The following is a 21,179-nucleotide window of genomic DNA, read 5'->3' on the forward strand; positions in this document are numbered from 1 at the left end:
ATTTCCATTGGCCCAATGGTAACTTTCGTTCCTTTCATATTTACCTTTCCATTTTCCATTTAGTTTTAGATAATTAAGAATAGAGTACTCCATAAGGAAATATCCACCTAGCAGGATTCTTCTCAATATACCCTTCCAACAGTGGTTAGGTTATTTCCATTAACATCTTAAGATTCTTTATGTGTAATTCATGAGCCCAATCTACTTATAAAGTTCATTTCTTTATGAATGCAGAAAATTTCCCTTGTAGGTTGAAAACCTACTAAGGAGAAGGTGATTTTTGTTTTTCTACCCAGGCTTTATTTTACACTTTACCTTTTGAGTTAACATTTACTCTGGGTTTAGAAAATCTTCGAAGGACTATGAAAGTTGAAGGGGGGTCCACTTCTATTCCTTTTTCCTTCACAATTGCTCTTGATGGAAAAAGAACTTCATGGGTCGAAAGCCCATCTAGGAGAAGTCATTTTTGAGTTTTCTACTAAGGATGATTCTGATCATCATGAAGAATCCAAAATGTTTCCCAAGGTAGAAAACTATAATTGAGGTGTAAATTTTCCATAAAGAAACTCATTAGCTTCTTTCCTCAATGCATAAGCCTCATTTATTAATCTTTTTAGGGAATCATCTTCATGGGTTGAAAACCCACCAAGGAGAAGGTGATGCTCAATTTCTTGCAAACTTCATTATTTCACAAGAAAAGCATGATAAGCCATGAACAAGTTCAACTTTGTGAATAGATTTACAAATTACAAGAATTTCCATTGAGTTAGGTACAAAGCTACCCATAGACTCATGACATCAAGGAAAACCCATCCAGCCATAAGATGTGGGACAAAGGAAAGATAAAAAATTTAATGGAAATTATTTTCATCTAAGGGGAATATCTAGACCCAAACACACCCAAACCAAACTAAAACACAAAAATCTTCACTTTTGCAAGAATGGATACAGGGTGAAAAGTGGGACAACAAAGGTATGCACTACAATGTTGATTGGTTCCTTCTAGTATTTGATTGCAATGTTCTTTTCAATTATTAAGGTTCTTGCACAATCCATGATGGATCTTTTCCTTCTTTTAGCTAGACCATTCTATTTAGGTGTACCAAGGGTTTATACTTCTCTCTTAGTTCCTTTTTTAATGTAGAATTCATTAAACTCATTGGAAATGAATTCACCACCTCTATTTGATCTCAAACACTTCAGCTTCTTTCTATTTTCTTTCTCTGCTCTTGCCAGATACCACTAAAACTTTTGAAAAGCTTTAGATTTTTCTTTTAGATACATTACAATCATAATTCTATAATAATCATCAAAAAATAGAATAAAATACTTATGTCCACTAAGCTCTCTATTCCAATAGATCAACATAAGCCTAGATGAACTAGATCCAAGACTTCTTTTGAATGATAATCTTTTTTTTCAAAACTTTTCTTTCCCATCTTACCAATGTCACAACTTTTGCATAGGCCTGTATCAGGTTTCCTCAAATTAGGAATACCTCTTACTCTTATGTTTTTTTTCCTATCCTGACTAGATTATCAAAGTTCACATTACACAAACTTTTATTCCATAATGAACTTTCTTCCACTTGAGCAATAAAACATGAACTTTCATTGACATCTAGGTAGACTAGGTTACCTTTTTTTCGTTTTCTAGAGCCAACTAGATTACCTTTTCCATCTAGTAGCTTGGCCTTCGTATTCATGAATTCCACCTTCAATATATTTTTATTCAACAATACCACACTCAATAGATGATGCTTTAGTCCTTCAACCCAATAAGCATTGTCACATCTAAGTTCATTGGTTAGTGGATATGTCCATTTCCCTTTACGCAACAAGATTTATTAATTCCAAATCTCACACTACCACATCATAATGTTCCATATGTTCAAATTTAGTTTTATCACTAGTCATATGATGTGAGAAGACACTATCAATAATCCATTTATCATTTTTTTCTAACATTAGAGATAAGTGCCATTTTAACTCCCTCATCATCAAATTCATCTTTTATAGCAATAGAAACCATTTCATCATCTTCACTACTTTTTTAATCTTTAGCCATAAAATAAGATTTCTTACCTTTGTCCTTGTAGTTCTTGAGGTTCTTAAAATCCTTCTTTCCTTTGTACCTATTGTGTTTCTTTTCATCTTTGTATTCTTTGTTTAGGCACCATGCAACAATGTGTCCAACTTCTTCATAAGAGAAACAAATTAGAGGAATCTTACCTTTATACTTTACTTTGCCTTCAGGATACCTTATTGCAAGCAATGCTTCAATGGCCTGGAGATCACTATTAGAGCTATCTTCCTCTTGAATTTTGAATTGTTTTCTTTTAGATATTTTAGCATTCTTCTAGAGTGATATATTGGCTTCAAATGCAGACTCAAGACAACTAGAACTAGGAGTATAATTATAATAGTTATCTAGTTCAAATGCTGACAATCTTCCAACTAGAGCATCTAAGCTTATATTGTTATTTGGATCACATCTCATCACTTGAATAGAAAACACTCTAATTTTATAGATGGGAATAAATTTTTTGAGTACCTTTCTTACCACTATTACATCTTTAATTTTTCCTCTAGAGGCTTTGATAGCACTAACGTTGACTTTGATTCTTTTAACATATTTGCAATGTTTTCATCCTCTCTCATTTTAATCTAATCAAACTAACCTCTAAGACTTTCTACTTTGGCTCTCCTTACATTGTCATATCCTCCATAAATGGATTTTAGCTTGATCCAAATTTCATAAGCAATTCCATAATCTTTAACCTCATCAAATTTGGCATAGTTGAGAGACAAAGCAATATTAGTCATCATGATATTATGACTCTTTTTCTCTGCAATTTCTCCAATAGTCATAGTTCTAGTAGGAGCCTTTTATTTGGCGTCTATATACTTTATCCCTAAATCTCTAGTAGTTTCCAAGCATATCCTCATGAGTTATTTCTATGCTTTGAAGTTATCTTTGTTCAACTTTGGGATCTCCCTTCTATAAGACATTTTGATCTTTAGCTTAGGTCCTCCAAACCTTCTCTGCAAGCAACAAAATCTCTTATAGAAATTGTTGGAAATATAATAGGGGTAACTAAGAGGGGAGGGGTGAATCAGTTACTAAAAAAATAAATCCTAGATCCCTTAGATGTCAATACAAATCAAAACTCTGATTAAATTATATTCTATTGTAACTCGGCAAACATGCATGCACTTAGTTTACACTAAAAAATAATGTAACTCAACAATAATTGAATATATTAATCTTAATGTGATTAACCTTAACTTATTTTCATACACAAAATAAATAGCATGAACGCAAGTGACACCAATATTTAATGTGGAAACCCAGTTTGGTAAAAACCACCAATTGTAACTAGTTACTGATTTTCACTCTTTTGAAGTGAACCTAGTTAGGAGCCAACCTTAATAAACATTACAAAACACACTGTTAGGTGTGACCCTATTATAGGATTTAATCACCTTGTTATTAGTGGCCTTATTAGAGGTATTTAGACACTTTAAATAGAAATACCACCTTGTTAGAGGACTTACGAATAGTTGTTAAGCCAACTCTATTAAGAGATTTAGATCATTGCTACAATTGCTAGAGAGTAAAAATTGTATGACCTAATTTCTAATGCAATTGAATTTCTAATTATAGATCTCAATTCTAGCTTGTATACTTGATTCTTCTTGATCAAACATATCTTTGCAACTAAACAAGGATATTCTACTTATCCTTCTAATTTGCTTCCTCTAAGTATCATCAAATCTTCTATTATGTTCCACACATTCAATTCTCAACTTGACATTATATTTATATCTTACACATTATAAATCCAGCTTGAATACAACTTAGAATAGCTAATATTGATCTCCTTAGTTAGCTAGAACCAACAATTATTTCAATTAAATTCAATATACAAAAATAAGAAAATCCTTCGTTAGCCGACCATGCTTGGTAGACACTAACTTAGAAATGATTTTCCTATTTTAACCAACTGAACTTGGTTAGCACTGCACATTCACAAATTTTATTTGGTAACCAAGTGAGCTTGATTGACACTAGTTCCATCCAAAATTTTCTTCATTAATCAAGTGAGCTTGGTTAACACTCAACTTCTACAAACTTTTCTTTGATGACCGAGTGAACTCGGTAGACATTGTCTTATGAACTTGGAAAACTTTGGAATTCTTAACAAATAGAAGAAACTTCCTTTATCACCCAAGTGAGCTCAATATACATTAACTAGGAATGATATGATATTTTTTGTAACATCAAAGACAATACACAATTAATCAATTGTTTTCAATAGTAATCAATTTTTCTCCTAAAATGAATGCTCCTCTATTTGTGTTATTTGTGTCATCAATATTTCCTTCCTAATCACCATCTATGTAGACTTTAAGATTAAAGTCATCTTCTTGTTTATACCATAGTCCATAACTTCAATTTCCTTGAGATACCTAAATATCCTTTTCACTATAGTAAAATATGTTTCTCTTGTATTTGATGAAAAACTTGCAACAATTCTAGTAGCTAAGGCAATATCTTGTCTACTATGTACAAAATATTGTACCATTTTAATCATATATTTGTATTATGTTTGATCAACGTCACAAGGAATGTCTTCCTTTGACAATTTCACTCTAATTAGCATAGGTATACCAACTGGTCTATACTCATCCATCCCAAATATTTTTGAGATTTCCTCCACATACTTGGATTGAGTAACATATAGGCCTTTTTATGTTTGACAAAGATGTAAACTAGTGAAATAATTTATCTCTCCAATCATTGACCTTTCAAATTTGGTACCTGTTTAATCAATAAATTACTTACTCAATATATCCTTTCCACTAAACATTATGTCATTGAAAAATATTTTGGCAATCAACAACATTTCTTGTGCATCATCTTCAAATATAGATTACTATTTTTATTTTTTATAGAAAATATTATCTTAATTGGATAAGAATGTAACCTTTCATACCATCCTCTCAAGGCTTTTTTCATTTCATACAGTTATTTATTCAACTTGTAGACCATTTCCTCCTTTAAAGGCTCAACAAATCATCTAGGTTGTTCAATTTAGACTTCCTCTTCAAGTATTCTATTAAAAAATGAAGATTTAACATCCATTCGATATACCTTGAATTTTGGGTATGTAGCATAAGATAATAGATTTCTTACACCTTCCAATCTTTTGGAAAGTAAAAAAGTCTCACCATTGTCAAATCCTTCTTCTTGAGCTTAACCTTTGGAGACCAATCTAGCCTTGTTCCTTCCCACTTCTCCATTCTCATTAAGCTAGTTTTTGAAAATCCACTTTGTTCCGATCATAGTCTTATCATCATATCTTGGTAAAAGTGTCCATGTGTTGTTCTACTCAATTTGATCAATCTCCACATTCATAGAATTAATTTATCATTCATAATTCAATGCATCTTTAACTGATCTAGGCTCAAAATCAGCTATTAGACATGTGCATTCTCCTATATTACTTCTTTTTTGTACTCCTACACTTCTACCTCAAATTATTTATTTATGTTAATGGTTCTTTCTTGCATATTCAGCTAATATGGGTTAAATTATCTAATTCTTATTGTTTTCTTCACCCAATAGGAGTTCATCTTCTTGCTTGGGTTGTATTTTTTGGTACTCTGGTATATATTGTCTAATACTTGGTAACCATTTTCTAATGCTTAGGTGCAACTATATGATGCTCAAGTCTAATTGTTTGATGTTTAGTAGGCCTTTTTTGTAACTTACGTAGAGTATCTGGTACATCATTAGTGACATAAAAGAATTTATTGAAATCTTTGGGTTCCTTCTTGCTCTCGATATAATTTCTCTCTACAAGCTCATGAAATCTTAAATTTGCACTTTCAATCATCTTGTTAGTAGCCTTATTCAAATATTTGTAAGATTTTCTCTTAGATGAATATCCTAGGAATATAACTTGATCTCCTTTAACATAAAGTTTACCATTCCTATCATCCTTGTGAATGTAACATCTACTTCTAAATATTTTGAAAGAACTCACATTCAATGTATGACCATAACATAGCTCATAAGGTGTCTTATTTTTTCCTTTCTTCAATTGAATTTGGTTGAGTGTGTAAACAAAAGTAATGATTGCTTCACTCCATGATATATGAGAGATCTTCTTCTTAGTCATCAGTTTCCTTGCACAACCCATGGTAGATCTATTTCTCCTTTCTTTAGTACTATTTTTTTTGGAGTTCTTGATGTATATATATATCCTTTGATAGCATTTTTAGTACAAAAGTTATCGAATTTAACAGATGTAAATTCACTAGCTCTTTTAGATCGTAAACATTTTAGTGATTTACCAATTTCCTTTTCTCTTGCTTTGTACCATTAAGAATATCAAAAGAATGTGATTTTACTTTCATGAACATATAGTCATAATCCTTGAATAATGATACACAAATAATATAAGGTATCTATAACTAGAGTAACTATCAATTCCAATTGGACCACACAAATCACTATGCACTAGTCCTAGAATATCATTACAAGTCTGTGTCTTGCTAGAAAATCCTGACTTTGTCATCTCATGGACATGACATTATTTACAACTAGCATTTTAAGGTTTTTTTAAGATTTGACAAGCCTCTTACTCTTTCCTTTCTTCTTATTTTCACCATATCTTAAAAGTTTATATGATATAAAATTTTATATGCCATGACTACACATCCTTAATTCTAGAAAATAAATATGTATCAACTATATGATCAAGGTAGAATAAGTTGCCTTTGGTTTTCATTATTGTTCAAATAAAATTACCTTCATCATCAAATATATTGACTTTTCTTTCCTCAAATTCCATTTTGTGGCTTGAGTTATTCAATTGGATAACACTTGAAATAGATTATACTTGAGACCTTGAACCCAATATGTATCATCACATCTAATATTTTCATTCAGAATTAATGATCCTTTACTTTTAATCTAATATTGAACATCACTACAAAAATAAACACTTCCACCATCATCAATTTCTTTAAATTTTCTAGAACTAGTCATATCACTAGTCATATGATGTGATCAACCACTATCAATAATGCAAGAGTCATTATTTTTAACATGTGAAATAAGAAATGTTTCATTCCCATATCTTTCACCATTTTACTCTTCCTTGATTACAACATAGACCATTTCCTCTATTTCCTTATCATCATCAAAAGTTGTCTTGATATGCTCTTCTTCAACAATGTAACATGACTTCTTGCCTTTGTCTATGTAATCCTTGTTCTTCCTATACTTGTAATATTTCTTATAATTTATATCATTTCTATCATATTTTCCTTGGTTAGGACATTTAGTACAAAAGTGACCAACTTTATTACATATGAAATAGATCAAGGGTAATTTAACTTTGTATTTACCTTTAGCTCTTGATAACCCACTAGCAAGTAATGCTTCAATCTCATCCAGATCACCTTTAGTTTCAAACTCACTTTCTTGTTTGGCTTTCTTTTCTTTATCTAGATTGTTGATTATTAGTAAAGACTTAAAACAATTTCCAATCATAACCATACAATTATCATAATTAGTCACTTAAAATATAGTTATGTTCAAGTGTCTGATTATTACTCGGTATAGCTCCTATTTCTTGAATAGTAGGAACTTTGATAGCATAAACAAGAAAAGTGTTATCAAGACTTTACTTACAATTTTAGAATCTAAGATCATAACTCTAGCAACTATTATTACATTCACAACATCTTTGATTTGGTTCATATATTATGTAACATTTTCCCCTTCTTTCATTCTCATGTCATCATACATCTTACCTCTCAATCTTTTAGCTTTTAGCATTTCTTACTATTGGAAATAACAATCAGAAAGTAAACTCTAAGAGGGGGTGGAGGGAGTGGATCAGTAGTTCACAAATTTAACCATAAAACATTCACCAAACATCCATATCATAATTTAGCATATAAAATAAAATAGATAACTACACATTTTGATCCATAGGATGAAACAAATAAAACATGACATAGTAAACAGGTTACCCAGAAACCCTCCAATGAGAAGTAAAACTGGGGCAAGGATAATACTCACAAGTCTTCACTATTGTATCTATAAAATGTTGCCAATTATGATTACAATGAGTTTGACCATAAAATATGATCTATCCTATGAAAGATTTTCCCTATTAAAGGCTTATTGAGACCATTTTCTCTCACCTTGACAAAGGATTTAAACTTACAATAAAGAAATCACTTGGTTAAGAGATTTACAAAATCTTGTTAAGACTACTCTTTTAGGAGATTTTCTCTATATCACCCCTTAAAATGATTCAACACCATGATCCTTTAGTTAGCACAATGTTGCTAGATGTCAAATTTTCTTTTTGTTGATAAATCCTTGTTCCTTCGGATTAGATGTGTCTCCTCTATCCTATCTCTTCTTTCCTTTTTTCTCTCTTATTGATTCTACAATTTAGATCATTGTTATAACCTCCATACCCACCATGAATTATATCTCTACACTTATCATTTGTCTCATTTTGCACTCATTGCATTCACACAAACTCTTTAGGGTTTTCCTTGTTAAATAAACATAGGTAGAATGGGTTAGGTAAGAATCAACAGTTGTATCTGATCCATATTGCCACTTAATTCATTTCTTAATATGATTGGTTGTATGTACTACAGAGGGATTTACAATATACCTTCATACTTATCTTGTAGAATTGTAAAACAATCATTATGCTAGTCAAAAAATGGTTTACATAGAAGTTTGTTCCATTACAAACAACTATGTCAAAAACTATTCACTCAACATCCAAAGACTCTGATGCTCATCCTATACTATGCTTATTATGTTGTACCTTGACTTCTTAATAGCTCAACACTCTCTATTTACTTGGCAGTTGAATCATTTAGCATGTATACACTTCTTAGCATATGAGGGACTTGGAACATATTATCTTCTTGCACATACTAATGCTCCACACTAACTTGATATATTTATCGGCATGCATTTTCTAGAAACTTATGCATGACATGCTTTAATCATTCATCTCACACTGATTTCTTGGCTCGCTCTGATCACTCAACTTGCACTATAATACTTCTACGGAATGAGTAAGTGTTTTATCATGATCTTGTCAAAACTAATATGATATTAACACTTACTTTGTCATCTCCTCCATGAATAATCTTTAGTTTATCCAACATTTTCTTTGCATTGGCACAATTCTTAACATAATAAAATTCAACATTAGTGAGGGTAGATGCAATATCAATCATCATATTTTTATTATTCATCTTTTACTAGATTTGATCCATAGTTAGAGAACCAACATGTGTGAAATATTCATTGTCCAAACAATGTGTGACATTATCTCCAAAACCTAAAAGACACAATCTCATTTCATCTTGTCATGAGGAGAAGTTCTCCTTGTTCAACTTTAGTGTCTTTATTTTATGCATCTTTATCTTTTGTTTAAGTTTCTTTAAAAAAAATTCCTTTAGTTACTTAGCTCTAATACAAAATTGTTAGATAACTAAGAGGGGCTATGAATTAGTTATGTTGAGTTACCTCAAATTCCCTTCAAATATTTCATCATCATTAAAGTAATAAAAAACATCAAAAATAATATCTTCTACACATTCAATCACTCAGTAGACATATCCAACATAAAACTTAACTCATACATCAACTTCTATCCAAATTCGGTATCAAATTGCTCCTTTCTTTATCGATTGTTGGTTAATTTTTAGTTATAATCTAGTGATAACTTAGTATATTGGAAATAAAAGAGCTTATGAATAAATTTGATAATGTCTATATTTCTCATATTTTCTGGGAGGGCAACAAAGTTGTTGATTGGATTGATAATCAAGCGGTCTATAGGGAAACTAAGTTGAGTTGGCATGATGACCTAAGAAAGGAAATCAAGTTGATGGAAAATATGAATTATGATATGACACATGCTAATGAGGGAAAGATCACATAAGATTAAGGAACTTATTAAGGGAAGTGATGGGTTTGTGGCAGATTTTCTAAGTATCCCTAGGTGGTACTTGTATATAATTATGAACTATACTTGGCACTCATGTAAGGTTAAAGGTTTCTTGGAAATCATTAAAAAATTACTCTACATTTTGGTGACCATTTTTCAGTTTAGTTGCAAGTGTAGAGCTGAATAGAAGATGGGAGGGGAACCAAGAAAGAAAGAGCCAAATAATTGCAAAGAATAGAGAGTGAATTCTAATGTTTGGGAAATACTGAAAAAAAGAAAAGTCATGACTTACATTGAGAAACTTCAAGGTATAACGTACACATTACAGAGTCCTTCAAAAGGGTAATGTTGCATGTATTATTGTGAGGTTGTTGGAGGAGTTCATCATTGAGAATATAGGTCTCCTATTGGAGGTTATCAAATTCAGCATGGAAACTAGTATCTCAAACATGACCTTCAAAAAATTCCCTAAAAGTAATAAGGAGGAGAACTTTAGCTTGGAGAAGAATGGTGACTTTTATGATCTAAGCTAGATTAAGGTAATCTGGAGGGATGTTCTTTTGTGTATCCATGAGTATTTTATCCTTGATGGTAGAGATAAGAGAGTCAACAAGTTTCATTTTGTGTTCCTAAGTCATTTTAGGTATAAAGATAGAATTTCTTTCTCATTCTTCCTAAAGTACTCTCTGATACAAAGCCTCCAAGCACATAGGAAGAAGGATTCCCATGTTGTGCTCCATGAGGGCTTAATCCTTCTTATTGAGAAGTATTATAAAAGTAAGGTCATTAAACTCTCTTCAAATTTGGAGAAAAAAAGGAAAGTATCTGGTAAGAACCCTCAAAGAAAAAGGTTAAAAGTGAGGAAGGCACTAGTGATAGTAAAAGCACTAAAAAGGATCACAAGTAGGAGATTAAAAAGAAGAATGTTGAAGAATCAATGGATTCTAAGAATTTTGTTGAGGGTGCTAATAAGACTAAAATGGGAGATCTTAGCTCGAACCTAGAAGGCTACTCTAGAAATAAGGGCATGTCAACTGGTAAGGACCAAGTGGAGGAAAGAAAATATAGAAAAACTAAATCAAATGCTAGGTCTAAAGATTTAAAGGATGTTGAGGGGAAAGATAAAGGCCTTTCTTCTCCTCCAGATATTAAATCTAGCAACGAGAAAATGGACATTGACACAAAAATAAAAAATGAGGGTAATGTCCTTATTATGAAAGAGAAAAGCTTGAGTAAGAAGAAGGGGATTTTAAGGAGAAGCAAGATGCTAACACTGACATCCAGGTCAATAACACTACCATTGACGCTATGCTTAGAACTAAAGAAGATACTAGGGATGATACCCACTATAAAAAACTCTCCTTTCTTCATATTTCCAAACTCAAAGAATAGGCTTCTCCAGAAGTAGATTCATGGCTATACAATAAAATCATGGTGCTCAAGAAAAAGGTTGGAGTCATTTAGAAAGAGTTGGACCATGAACGTGTTATGAGATCCCACCTAGATAAACTTTCTTGCAACATCCTTGACAAACTAAAGGATAAAAAGATGGAACTCCATAAACTTATTAAGAAAAGTGGGTAGAGAATGGAGTAGGTTACTTCCAATTCATGCACCGCAATGGCTAGTCTAGGTAAGAAAATCAGTGAGAAGATCATGTCTCTAGACACTACTATGGTGAGGAGTCCTGAAGGACCTAGCAAGAGAACAAGTTCAAGTATGAGGAAAAATATTTTGGATGCTCTTGAGGTTCCTATTACAACCACAATTGATATTATCTAGGCTACCACTGAAGTTGGTAAGGAGGTGGAGAAGAGCATCAAGGAACTAGTGTAAGTGTTGATTGTGGTTATTGGTGTGCTAGTTCTTGGTTCGGGTGGTGTTGTTGGTTCTAATTTTATTTTTCTAGCTTTCTATTTTAAAACTTTAGGTTTTGGGTCCTTGTAAAACTTGGGTTTGTTTGGTTTAAAATTATGGTTTTTGGTCCTTATAAAACCTTGGTTTTAGCATTTTTTGCTTTACTCTAGGTTTAAGGTCCTTGTAAAACATAGATGGATCTTAATGTTGATCTTTTTCTTTTTTTAAATGGTTTTCGATCTCATAAAAACCTATTTATACCTTAGTCTAAAACTTAGTTATTACTAAGTTGGAGTAAACTGTAAAAACATGTAAAACTACTTTCAACACAAATATAAAATTTTGACACTGATATTGTACATGAAAACTCTATTAAGGGAAAATCACTTAGGATTGACAACATAGAACTTTCACTCTTCTCAAGTGATCTATTTTAGGAGGATACCTTGTTAAAGGTTAAATACACTTTGTTAAAGTGGATTTTTTATAGGATTTCACCAAAAGATCATATGGAGATTATCACTCCCTATCTAGGACTAAAATGAGTGGCTTGATTTGAATGACTTATAAACACCACTTGTCAATGTTAACATAAAGTATTTAATAGACCTTTTATATCCAATCGGTACTTCTAAAATTTTATGTGATAGTGGTTAAAAAATTATCTTTTCTTGTTCAAACCTCTATCCTTCCTCTTTCTCTATCATTTACTCACTTAATTGATGAACTATCTTCCAAAAAATCTTTCCTCTTCTACTCTCCTTGGTAAGGTTCACTTTGTGCTCAGTGCAACTTCAACATAATAGCCTTGTTGCTAGAAACTTGAAATCAACAACCATTTTTCATTTTAATCAGCAACCAAAGACTATCTTTGAGATCTTCTTAAATATATTTTTCAATTCTTATAGATCCTTCCATCTTTTTATCTCCTAATCAAAATCATTGATCTTAGGTTTACAATATAATTCCTTCATATAATGAATTTAGACACATACAAAATATAACTTTACATAGAACATCATGTCCAACCTTATCCTTCTTCATTTTCCTTGGTCATATCCTTCTTTATTTTTCTCTATCATAGATATTGAAGCTAACATTAACTCTTTCTTTATACCTTCTCAATATTTCCATACATTCTTTAAATCCTCTTCATCAATGAAATGATATTGTATTTTCTTGAGTTAGCATAATTTCTAGGCAATTAAGACTTTAACATCAATGAAAATATGACAACTAATATGAATCTTAAACATAAATTTGTAACGTCATTACCTAAAAATGTGAAACTATCAATTACAACATTAGTCAGGTCTAACAAAGGTAATGTGAAGGTTTGAGTGAGCTATTGCAATTTTATGGAAGACTGGATAAAGGTCAGTGTGTAAGGAGCATTGTAGTGGTAATTGAGTTGTATCTATTTAGTGAAGTGGAATCCAATTTAAATGGTTTTTATTATGGTTGAGGACATGTTCATGGTGATATGGTTAAGGTATAAAATGCTAGTGATAATACTACAAATATTATTGAAGAATAATGTGTGGGTTATTCCCTAGAAGCTAACTTTTGATTACATCCTTTTTGGAAGCTATAATTGTAATATCTTATTGAGGTTTTAATATTTCTTTTACATTAGGAAAGCTTCAAGGCTGACCCAATTATTTGTATTAGGAATTTGTATAAGGAAGTTTTCTTTTCCTTGGTTATAACCATCATAAGCACTATATTTAGATTTTCATAGAATTAAAAGCTTTGCATGCAAGTTTCATGAGATTAGAGGAACAGATGATGTTGATGATGTATTAAGAACATTAAAGGAACTATATTGGGAAGGAAATTTATTGTATCAAGTAGTTCACCTTGGATGTGTTATCCCAAGAATTTTTTTATGAGGACAACTCTAAAGCAACTTGGATAGTGGGATCGGTTGACTTTCTATAAACTCTTAATTACAAGACTAAAGAAACTCCTATCAGGGGTATAATCTTCTAGTAGGGGTTCAAAGTCTCCTAATAGGGACTACATCTACTAATCATATTTAATTATCTCCTAACAAAGTCTTACCCTTTCAAAAGGAATATTTGTATTAGTACATCATCTTGTGGATATCATTCCCACCAGGGTCTTCCCTCTTATCAAGGGTTTCCCTAGTTAACAAATTTTAAGTTATTGTGCATGGTTTTTGTATCTATACGTTATGTTATTTCTAATTTCAAAATATTTTATTTAAGTTTTTTAAGCATACAACTAATTCACCCCCCCCCCCCCCCCACCCCTCCAGTTGTGTTGGTGGCATTTACTTTCTAACAATTGGTATTAGAGCATCAAGTTTTTGAAGAGGAATTTTAAAAGATTAAGGAGATCTATGGCTACATTCTAGAAATTAAGTATAACTTTTTATGGAGAGAACTATGACAATTGGAAGGACAAAATGAAGACTCATTTTCTATACATGGGAGTTAACCATTGGTTGATTACAGGAGGAATAAATGTGTTGATAGATTAAACATCGATAGAATCATGTATACAATAGAAAAATGACTTATTAAGAGTAGTTTTCATATCTTCTTTAATAATAATATGTTGAGGGAAAACTGTAGAACTTGCACATGAAGCTTAGATTAAATGATAAAGTCTATTTGAAGTTGATGAGTATGCACATAAATATAAACTTTTGAATTGGAAAAATATGTTTCATAGTTCTAAGATGCAGCAAGGTGAATCAATAAGGGGATATTTTCCTAGGATATCTAAGATTGTTGCAAGAATTAAGATTTATGATCGAACTATTAGTAAATAAAATATTTTGTGGAAGATTCTAAAATCTTTGACACCTTCTTATCATATGCAAGTATTAGCAATTGAATAAATTATTTTTGTTAAGCCTAAATTTAACAAGGAATCACTACTTGGGAAGGTTCAACCATTTGAACAAAGAATGAACTAGAAACAATGTGTAGCAATAATAAAGACTACTTTTAGACCCAATTTACAAAGAAGAAAAAGCAACATTAACTAGGAGTGCAAGCACAAGTGCAGATAATGCTAGACAATAGACCTCCAAGATGTAAGAGTACACAAATATTGATGAAGTTCTTTTATTTCTCACGAGAAGATAACCTAAAGATAAGAAAGTTTTTTTTTTCTTGTTGGGATTGTAAAGAACCTAATTTTTTTCATTTCAATACCCTAAGAGAGAAAGAAAGAAAAAAACTAAGAATCCTTATGTCATTCTAAATCTTTCTACATTGCTTAGTATCATTTTTTGCTCTTGTCACTTGAGTATGTTGTGTGGCTTTACATTTCGCAAGATCAAATATGCATTTAAGTCAAAAGCATGTCTCAAGTTAATCAACGATAACATTAATATATGGTAATAATATTTTTTATCATTCCAGTACATATGGGTGCAAAATATTTGTGCCTTATTCAATATGGTGTTGTCAGTCTTGTACTTCAATCTACATAGTTGCAATTGGGCTTTGATGTAATGGCACCTTATTTATCACTCACATGGGAGCAGATGTGTCATACCTTTTGAGTGTTTAGATTTCTTTTTATGACTCCTTCTTCCCTACTCTCTCTGCTTGCCTTCTCAATTTCTAGGATGTCATTCTCATTAGATGCTTGTGTGAAATGTGAGTTTTGCCATCAGTATCATAGAAATATCCTACCCAAAAATTATAGAATTTTGCTTCAAGTGATGGTACAAAAAGATGCACTCTCTCATCCCTTGGATGATGAGGTGTTGGATATTATGTTCATTCTTTTTTCTTACTCCACTTATCATGCAATTTGTAATGTCAGTGTGGAGGACTTCTTCTCTGCAACATCTAGACATGTGCTATACCCTTCAAATTTGGTCTCCATATTTCTATCTAATGATATGGATCTTCTTTAGGCAACTTCATGATTGGATATCATTTCTTACAAGGTGGTCAGACAAAAGTTTTGGGATCAAAATAAACTAAAGTTGGGTATGTGGAGTTATGATTTTTGGTTCGGAAATGCCTTAGTGGGAGGATTGTTTTCAAGGACCATGCTCATGCAAAAACATAAGGTTTTGATGACTTTCAAGGCATTATAGAAGTCATGTGAAAAGAACAACTCACAGCTCTTGACCAAGACCTTGCAAGTCATGGAAAAAGCTCTGGGTTTTTAGATGACTAAGGGTGTGATGAAAATTGGATTTGCACTGCTTGACATCCTGGGTCTTCCAATTTTTGATGCACATGTAGTATCTCATAAGAAGACACCCATGGCTCCCTTAATTTAGTCAACTTGTGAACCTAATGACTGATAAGTTCCTACTCTAAGTGCTCTTGGCTTGGGACACCTTGCCACAAAACCCCACTCAGATCATTTTGAAACAATAGTTTGGGGTGGTATTTTTGTTGTTGTTGTTGAAGGCTCGAGCTTGGGATGGGAGTTGGCTCCACTACCATGATCTATTTTTGGATGGGGTCACTCAGTACAATCTAGCTTGATGTCCACTTCTATAGAGGGTGTCGAGGACATGGAAGAAAAATAGTTTATTGGCATTCTTCTATTTTTTGGACTTTTCTTCTAAACTTTAGGCATGTTTTGTAAAACATTTTAAAAATTTCATTGTATTGAGTCCCTTATGCCTAATGTTTTGATACATTCAAAAATGAAAAATTTGATAAAGTTTGAATTTTGGAAAAATTTTGTTTTTTTTTCCATTGATCTATGTTTGTCAATATCGATGCTTATATTTGTACATACTATGACGATGTTGGGTTTTCTTTTTTGGTTCTTCTTGTTGGAAATATTTAGGATATGACAGGTTACTAAGAGGGGAGGGGTGAATCAGTAACCTTAAAACTATTATTAATTTATCACACATCCATCTATATTGTTGCATGCATAAATTTTGAAACATAAAACAATCATTACACAAGTGAACACAATATTTGATGACCTAGAAACCTTCCAAATAGAAAGTAAAACTGGGGTGGGGATAATACCCACAAAACTTCAATACTACAACATAAAGTTGGCTGGTTAAGGCTTACATTGACCAATTCTAGTGATCTGCCCTATTAGGAGCACAAAGGACTGCTAGGTCCACCTTGTTAGAGGATTTGCAAACATACAATGAAGTATGCACTCTATTAGGAGATTTTTACAAAGACTGTTAAGTCTACCTTGTTAGAGGATTTGAAAAATTTGATTCACCTATTAGGATGAAGTAGTGGATCTGCTTGCAACTAATTGTTGATAAGATCCCTTATGCATTGATCACCTCATGTGATGGATATAACTTTTTAGTCTCTGAATTGACCTTGCTGTGTACCTTGAACTGTTTCTGATGATCTTTCACATATGCTTCACATTACTTTAAAATTCCTTCTCATGCCATGCATCATACATACTTTCACACATGATATCTTACAATACATCTTACATATATACCTTTTGAGCTTACAAAATTACAAGGTTAGCCAAAATATAACTAAACAAATACATTATAGAGTTGGCCCAATAGTAAATAACTCGGGTTCACTCAACTGACTCGATGATCTTCTAATACTCAACATCCACTACATTACTTGGCATCATCATGCACTTGATAGAAGTGAAGGCTCGATCCATACTAATCACTCAATGTAGTTCTAAACTTGATAACCATTGGTGACTTGGTAGATGTAGTGTCACTCAGTAGATATTGTACATTGAGTTTACCTTGCTTCACTCGGTAAACACTGAATCTTTCAATGCTCAGTTTACACTTACTTCTTCATAGACACTGTGAAGCTCAGTAGATACTAAGAAGCTTGGTAGACACTGTTGGACTTCACATTGTCTGAATTTTCTCAGTAGCCACTATCTACTCGGTGTAAACTACTAAATTGCTAAGTTTACAAGGTAACCACTTGATGCTCAATAAGCATATAGAATTGAGTAAGTGTTGTCACTAATGACAAAATGATCATAATGCCAACAATTTTCCTTTAAGAAACTCATAGAAGAGAGAAATAGAGAATATACTATAATTGAAAATGCTAAAAATATAATTACTAAAGCAATTAGAGTTGATGTTGATTAATCTCAACACATTTTTTTGCAATTAGAAGAGGTTGTAGATAAGTTCAATGAGGATACCTCTAGGCAAGAGAAAATCATTGAAAAGGCAAAGAAGAAATTTGACAATAAAGTGCTTGAGCACACTGCAATAAAATAGGTTGAACTATCTTCAATTTTGTGCAATCTTGAACAAGCATTCACAAATGTGACATCACTTTTTGGAAAGCTCGATGATGTTATCGAGTTCACTAAGGAAGTCAAAGAAAAATTGAATAAGTTAGATGTGGAAATGAAGGAGAGTGCTCAAAAATTGCAGCTTGACCATAGTTCAAACTCATCCCATCATACAAAGGTAAAATTTTTGTCCGAAATGCAGGCGGAGTTACTCAGAGAAGAAGCCAGAATCTAGTCTACACTAATCAACATTCAAAATATGATTCTTCCAGTCATGGATCAAATGTAGAAACACATTGCCTACTCAAAAACATTGATTGATGACATCAATTTTTCAATAGCAGATCATATGATTAAACTTTCTGCAAAAGTTCAAGTGGCTCTCTCCACCTACAAGATTTTACAAGACAATTGGGATAAGACATTGTCTCTTATTCTCAAGGTACACTCAGAATTTCTCCCACATTTTGGTGTATCTAATTAAATTTATTGTATATACACTCTTTGGCATTATTGTCAAAAGGGGGGAGATGAGACTGTTTCCAGGGGGAGGTAAGATTGTTAACGTTAGGAATATGAGATGAATAAGGAATAAGAAAGACATTGTACGGATAAAAGCTATGCATACCATATGTATGGGGGAGATGAGATATGTAAGATATGTAAATAGCAGAGTAAATCTGGCTATCAATTTTGAGTCATAAGTGTTTTTGTCACTAATGCCAGAGGGAGAGATTGTTGGCATTATGATTATTTGATCATTAGTGACAACACTTACTCAATTTTGTATGCTTATTGAGCATCAAGTGGTTACCTTGTAAACTTAGCAGTTCAATAGTTTGCACTGAGTAGATAGTGGCTACCAAGCTTCTCAGTACCTACCAAGCTTCACAGTGTCTATCAAGAAGTAAGTGTAAATCAAGCATTGAAAGATTTAGTGTTTACCAAGTGAAGAAAGGTAAACTCAGTGTACAGTATATACCGAGTCACTAGTGGTTACCAAGTTTAGAACTACATCGAGTGATTAGTATGGATTGAGCCTTCACTTCTACTGAGTGCATGATGATGCCAAGTAATGTAGTGGATGTCGAGTATTAGAAGATCACCAAGTCAGTTTAGTGAACCCAAGTTATTTACTATTGGGCCGACTCTATAATGTATTTGTTTACTTGTATTTTGGCCAACCTTGTAATTTTGTAAGCTTGAAAGGTATATATGTAAGATGTATTGTAAGATATCATGTGTGAAATTATGTATGATGCATGGAATGAGAAGGAATTATGAAGTAATGTGAAGTATATGTGAAAGATCATCAGCAGCAATTTAAGGTACATACAAAGGTCAATTTAGAGACTAAAAATTTATATCCATCACATGAGGTGATTAGTGCATAAGGGATCTTATCAACAATTAGTTGCAAGCAAGTCCACTGCTTTATCCTAATAGGTGAATTAGATTTTTCAAATCCTCTAACAAGGTAAACTTAACAGTCTTTGTACGAATCTCCTAACAGAGTGCATACTTCATTGTATGTTTGCAAATCCTTTAACAAGGTGGACCTAGTAGTCCTTTGTGCTCCTAATAGGGAAAATCATCAAAAGTGGTCAATGTAAGCCTTAACTGGCCAACTTTATACTATAGCATTGATGTTTTGTAGGTATCATCCCCACCCCAATTTTACTTTCTATTTGGAAGGTCTCTAGGTCACCAAATATTGTGTTCACTTGTGTCATGATTATTTTATGTTTCAAAATTTATGCATGCAGTAGTATAGATGGATGTGTGATAAATTAATAAAAGTTTTAAGGTTAGTGATTCAACCCTCCCCTCTCAATAACCTGTCATATCCTGAATATTTTCAACACTTTCCTAGTTGAGCTCTTGAACTAGATTTAAATAATATATATATCAAGTAGCTCATCCACTTTTGCCAATAAAAAAAATTAAAAAAGATTTGTTCTTTTCTAATGAAGATGAAGAAATTGGTTTTGTTTCCATTAAAGAAGAGTGTTTCAAAAAATGTGAATAAGAAGAGAAAGATTTAGTATCACATGTTTAAAATAAAAATCTTTATTGGATTATAGATAGTGGATACTCTCATTATATGAGAAGATATATAAATAAATCTTTATAGTTTAACAATTATGATGGAGGAGTATTTAGAGCTCAAAATAATGCACCTTGGCACATTAAAGGAAAATGATCTATTACTCTTGATGGGAAAACTAATACTGGGGATGTCTATTTTTGTATTGGATTGAAACATGATATTTTGAGTGGTGAACAACTTGTTGATAAGTGATACTAGTTTATATTCACTCAAAAGTTACATGATTAGAGACAAAGTGTAAGTATACTTGAAACTAAAAATATTATTATTCCATATAAACCATAATAGATTTTAAAAAAATAAAAACTTAAATTACAAATGTAAGAGAATAAAAAACATACGCAAAAAATGTGACACAAGATATACTTTACGAAAGCCTTATTGAGTGAAAAAAATGCATCCTCCAAAAGCATTCATCACCATGTATTATTCAACAAAAGTATCATTGTAGTACAACCACAAAAACCTTAAAAGGCATAGCCACAACTAATAAATCCATGTGAATAACCATGAACCCATGCATCCCATGTCATGCTTCTAACCTTTGCTATATTGTCCCTTGTCTTTCTTGACTTCCCTTGCCTCTAAAAATACCCTTTTGGTTTCTGTTGTATTACATAACCATGTAATACCAAAATCCTACTAACCCACAATTAATATGCTATCTCCAATTGAAAATACTTTTAATGTATGTGAAAGATTCATATTTGTTTTTATTTTGTCATTGATGTCAAGACTTACTTGGTTAGACATTATGTTGTTTTAGTTGAGTACCATATCATTTGATTGATGAAGAGTATTTATAGAATGTTTAACAATGATGTAACTAATGATAAGTGTATGCTATTTAATTGGAACTTGAATAAGTTAGACTTGTAGTTCCTCTTGTGTTTGTAATATGTACCTTGTTATATTTTGATTTGAGAGATACTTGATACTCTTATTATATGTACTTTGAGATGAACTGAGGGTCAAATGTTA

The sequence above is a fragment of the Cupressus sempervirens genome, chromosome 9 (assembly GCF_028749045.1).
Source record: "Cupressus sempervirens isolate cs-2001-9-10 chromosome 9, ASM2874904v1, whole genome shotgun sequence".
NCBI classification, from domain to species: domain Eukaryota; kingdom Viridiplantae; phylum Streptophyta; class Pinopsida; order Cupressales; family Cupressaceae; genus Cupressus; species Cupressus sempervirens.